Genomic DNA, 5895 nt, shown 5'->3' with positions numbered 1-5895 from the left:
CTCAACGATTTGGTACGTTCTTTGATTTTCCATTGAGTTTACACGATTTTGTTCATTCAACAATTTTGAAATTTTCATCAAATCAGAATGATTAGTACATTAGTACACAGTTTTAAATTGAATTTTCACAATTTTGTACATTTGACGACTTCAAATTTGGAAACAAATTTGGACAATTTGTACATCTAATGTAATAAATTTTCCATTGAGTTTACTCAATTTGGTATGTTCTTCAATTTTCATTTGAATTTTCACGATTTTACACACTCAACGAATTTGAATATTTCAACAAATTCATACTTTCTGTACATCTAATGTACACTATTTTTCCTTGAGTTTTCACGGTTCTGTACATTTAATGAATTCAATTTTTTAAACAAATTCATACGATTTCTACATCTAACGTACATACTTTTCCATTGAATTTTCATTATTTTGTACTTTCAACGAAGTCAAATTTCTCAACAAGTCTAGACTATCTGTACATCTTATGTACACCTTCACGATTTGGTACGTTCATTGATTTTTCATCGATTTTTTCCAAATTTCTACATTCAACTAATTCGAACTTTTTTACAAATTCGAATTATTCGAGGCATTTACCATTAGGTGATTTATTTGAATCATTCATTTTTCTTTCATGGAGTTTGTCCATTATTCATATGGTTACATATTTAAAAAAACACAAAAACCATTTAAGTGCAATAACTGCGCCAATGCTAAAAACAGTTTATGCAGAAAACAATGAAAATTTTTTATGAGAAAACAGTGAACAGTTTTAATTAATGCAAAAAACAGATTTTATGAATGCAGTAAGCAGATTTGAATATACAGTAAACATGATGTGTAGAGAGCAAATTTTATTAATGTAGAAACAGATTTTATCAATGCAGAAAAATAGATTTGATTATTGTGAAATTAAAACATGAAAAAGCATTCATATTTGGCATTTAGATTTAAAAAAAACGATTTCACTAGGTGTTTTATGAGAAAATAGTGAACAGAAAATAATTTACACAAAAAAGAGAGAGCAATTTTTTAAACAATGCTGAATAGAAAATAATTTTATGCAAAATGCTAGAAATAGTTTATGTAGAAAACAATGAACAATTTTTATGAGAAAACAGTGAACAATTTTACTTAATGCAAAAAAACAGATTTTCTAAATGTAGTAAGCAGATTCGAATATACAGTAAACATGATGTACAGAGAGCAAATTTTATTAATGTAGAAATAGATTTTATCAATGCAGAAAAACAAATTCGTTCATTTTGAAATTTAAACATGAAAAAGCATTCGGATTTGGCTTTTAAAATTAGAGAACAAGATTTCACTAGGTGTTTTATGAGAAAACAAGGAATAATTTTTTAAATAGTGAACAGAAAATAATTTACTTAGAAAAGAGAGTGAACAATTTTTTAAATAATGCTGAACAGAAAATAATTTTATGTAGAATGCTAGAAATAGTTTATGCAGAAAACAGTGAACAATTTTTATGAGAAAACAGTGAACAGTTTTACTTAATGGAAAAAACAGATTTTATGAATGCAGTAAGCAGATTCGAATATACAGTAAACATGATGGGCAGAGTGCAAATTTTATTAATATAGAAACAGATTTTATCAATGTAGAAAAATAGATTCAATTATTGTGAAATTCAAACATGAAAAAACATTCAAATTTGACGTTTAGATTTAGAAAAAATGATTTCACTAGGTGTTTTATGAGAAAACAGTGAATGATTTTTTAAATAGTGAACAGAAAATAATTTACGCAGAAAAGAGAGTGAACAATTTTTTAAATAATGCTGAACAGAAAATAATTTTATGCAAAATGCTAGAAATAGTTTATGCAGAAAACAGTGAACAATTTTTGTGAGAAAACAGTGAACAGTTTTACTTAATGTAGAAATTAAATTCATATTTTGAAATTAAAATATCTATATTTACAATGCTTCTATCTAAATAAATAAAAACGTAAAAAAGCTACTTATTTTTTTGTTTATGTTTATTTGTCGATAATCCCAAAAAAAAAAAAAAAATTTACTAGGTACTCGAGATTGGCGAGCTCAAGTACTCTATAAATAAAATAAACCCCATTTTATGTTTATGTTAATTTGCCAATAATCCAAAAAATAAATAATAATAATAATTTAGAAGGTACTCGAGCATGATGAGCTCGAGTACCTTACAAAAAAAAAAAAAAAAAAACAGCATTTTATTATAAAATGGTAGTCGAGCCTATTATACTTGAGTATTGTGTTGCATGGTACTTGAGTTTACCATGCTTGAGTACCACATAATTTTTTTTTAATTGCCCAATTTCCACCTCACTAGTGCCACGGTGGCAAAACTTCTAGGAACTCAAGTTTAAGAAACTTGAATATCATAAAAAGTGGTATTTCCCAGTGTTTTTTTACAAAAAATTTCTGAAATTGATGGTATTTGGTCATTTTGGCCAGGCCCTTAAAGTCAAATAAAGAATCTTTTATATGGATATGATCATATGATCATCTTCCTCTATATATACTCGTGTGATCCAAAAGTCATCCGGTTGCTCTTGTAGAGAGCTGAGTCTCAATCTCACACTCAATTAGAAATGGAGTCCAGTTTCAAAACCCAACCACTCCTCCCCCTTCTCCTTCTTCTCTTCACCTTCTCTTTTTTTACTGAATCAAACCAGGTACTTTTTCTTCAACTCTCATCTCCATACTCAGTCTCATTTCAACTTTTCTTTTTCTTCGGCAAAAAAAAAAACTTCTGGGTTGTTGAGAAAACCATGGAACATAGAAGAAAAGACAAAACTCGGCCCCTTTTGATATTTATGGGGGCTTTTTTTTTTTTTTTTTTGGGTTGTGGTTTACTTGTTTTAGTTTCTTCAAAGTGAAGTTCTGCTAGAGTCAACTATTCTTTATGTCATAAAGAAATAAGGCTGAACATGTAACTCACTTATATTCATAATTCAATCAACAATTAGAAAACAGAAACAAAACTATGACTATGTTCCATTTTTACTTTATGGGTTTTTCTCTTTTAACCAAACTGGAGTATTATGTTATGTAATTTTTATTATTTTTGAAAAAAAAAAATGTTTCAGTTTTGTGATGCTGGGATTGAGTATGGTGAATCGTCATGTGGAGTTTCGGCTTCATCGTTGAAGATATTAATTAAAGGGTGAACTGTTGTGAATGCTCATAGAGAGGTGGTTGCTGATGTTTATGTGAAGGATGGGATCATTGTTGCTGTGAAGCCTAATATCAAGGTACTATCTTTTCTTTTAAAATGTTGTAGTTATGTAAATCTACTAAGTGCTTTGTTTTGAATTGGTATAAATTGTGTGTTGTATTGTTAATTGATGAGAGACTGATGTTATCAATGGTGGGATTGGATCATGTCATATTATATTGGTAAAGGACTCTTGAACATTGAATGGTGTTGGTCTTGTATGTTATATTGGACTTAGCCTCAGGGCCCTATGTTTATGTCCTACGCTAATGTAATTTGGCATTAGAGGGGATAACAAAGATGTTGGCTGTATGGAATAAATAATATTGAGCTCTCCCACTTACTTTTAGTCTGTTTCCTGATGCATATATTTGTTGGCTGACAGACTAGAAAAGTCTAAGAATAAATGTCTTTTGGATGGTTAGTGAAATTGAGTTAAAAACCAATTGGCGAATTGGAAGAAAGTTTTTTCCCTTATTCAATTAAGAAACTTGGGTACTATAGAACTTACCTTACACTACACAACCAAACTCTCTTAGGGAAACTCTTATAGTGGTTTGTAAAAGTGAGACATACACTTTGGAGGCATGTTGTGGGTTTGTAATGTGGGAAGAGCTGGATCGATGGACTGCTTTTATGGAAAGTTCTTGTAGGATATCCTTATGATGGTGTTAAGAGTGGCTAGGAAGTCCATAAGATTCTTGTGTAAGATGTAGTTGATGGTAGGAAATTCCAATTTTGGCATGATTTTTGTATGGGGAGGCTTTACTTAAAGCAGCTTTTCTAGACATTTGAGCTAGAGTGGTACAGGATAGCAAGCTAAAGTATACAAGTGACTCCAAAGGGGGCATTCCAGGGTGTTTTGTGTGTGTGTGGCTATGGAAGAGTATAATTGTGTTGACATTCCCTATAAGTGACTCTTTTTGCATGGATAGTTGTTTTCTGAAGGATTCTTATTATGGAGAATCTAGAAGAGTGTGTAATATGTAAGCACAATGGAGAGAGGATGGATCATCTTCTGCTATTGTTCTTTTATTATTTGTAAGGGAGATTTATTCTCTACAATTTCATTTTCTAGGATCTCTTGGGTAACTCTGAGGGTGGTAGTTGAGATGCTGGCTAGTTTGGAAAAGATTCTTATGGTGGAGAATTTTGTTTACCAAAGACAGTTCACTATCATTTGGTATTGCATTTAAGTGTAGCAAAGGGATGATAGTTGTATTCTGGTACATTGTTTTGTAGCTCGGAGATGTGGTCTCATTATTTTCAGGAGCTTCTGGTTAATGTATTCTTAATGATGGTTTATATTCCAGCTAGTTGGAAATAGGGTTCAAGCGCATGAGGTTTTGTGAAGTTTTAAAGCTATACATTGATACTTTTGTGGTATCTTGGTGGTAGAAAAAATAGTAATAACATGTTTGAGGGTGTTGAGCTCCTTTGGACATGCTCAGCTCTTGTTTGGTCTTGGGATGGATGGCTTCCTTGAATGTTTTCCGTCTCCCTTCTCTTAGAGTAACTAATGTTGAAAAAGGTGGATGATATATTTCATGCTATTGGCTATTTCAGCCAGCCATGCGGAGACATTTGAAAATAGCCCTTTAAGATCCACACTTTTGGTGTACTATACAATAATGAGTTCATTCTTATGAAAAAAAAAAAACGAAATAAATAACTCATCTGTCATAGGGCACTGAAATACCAAAAGAAACAATTTATAGCTCATTGTAGCTCTAGGCTACTGGCAGATTAAGATTTTAAGCTACTATGCATTATCAACACATGCCTTTTCCATTCACAAATGTGTTTTTTAGGCAATAATTACCCTGTTATAAATTTTCTTTCATGCATATATACCCTTTTCTTGCCTAGTTGGTTGTTTACCTTTATGTTTCCTTTCTCTCTCTCTCTCTCTTTTTTTTTTTTTTTTTTTTTTTTTTTAATTTTATTAAAAAAATCTTTTATTCTATGCTTTCTATTGTTTGATTTATGTCTGACTTGTCTGATGGCCTTTTGCAGGTTGGTGATGATGTTACCGTGCTTGTCATGCCAGGTTATTTTTTCATATTATAAAAAATAATTACAGGTTAGATCACTATAAGTCTGTAAGTGACTTCACTCTTTTGAGTATTGTGGGAGCATTTGGAACCTAAGTGTACTATAATGTAATACTTTTCAATGACATTCACAGTTTCAGAATACAGCATACACTCTACAATCTAAATGGAAGAGATAGATTATTTCTTCTTTGTTGTATTTATTTTGAACCTCATATATGAAATGGGATGGAAAATTTCATACTCAAAAGGCTTCCAGATCCACAATGTCCCTTTTGCCATATCTTATGAAGTTGGATGAATAGTTTCTGGTCTTGCATGGCGTGCCACCATGGTGGGATCCATCAAGTTGAGTTGCAGTCTTTCTTGCATGTTGGCAATATCTCCTATTTTTATTCTTCAGCCTGTCTGCACTCATCCTCTCAAAGACAAGATTTATTATTAATAACCACAAGCTGTCAGTTGGGTTTTCAGTTTATTTTATTTCATTTTTGATAGGTCTGTTAATTTTATCTGAGTTTAATAGCTTAGTTCTTTTCTGTTTCCAACACCAATTTGTAATTACGTAGATCTGATCCTGATGTACACTGTGACTACATTTGTTACCTCAACAGGTG

At 31.2% G+C, this 5895-nt stretch overlaps 1 long non-coding RNA gene across 1 annotated transcript; it reads left to right on the top strand.

Moving 5' to 3' along the window:
• The first annotated feature begins 2558 nt into the window (after window positions 1–2558).
• LOC126725220 (uncharacterized) lies at window positions 2559–5265 on the top strand. The gene is made up of 3 exons (XR_007655359.1): window positions 2559–2682; window positions 3097–3261; window positions 5241–5265. It is a non-coding gene; the product is annotated as an uncharacterized LOC126725220 (long non-coding RNA).
• Window positions 5266–5895: the final 630 nt, after the last annotated feature.

Source organism: Quercus robur, chromosome 5 (genome assembly GCF_932294415.1).
Source record: "Quercus robur chromosome 5, dhQueRobu3.1, whole genome shotgun sequence".
Lineage (NCBI taxonomy): Eukaryota > Viridiplantae > Streptophyta > Magnoliopsida > Fagales > Fagaceae > Quercus > Quercus robur.
The sequence above is the reverse complement of the archived record's forward strand: the minus strand, read 5'-3'. Positions and strand labels throughout refer to the sequence as shown.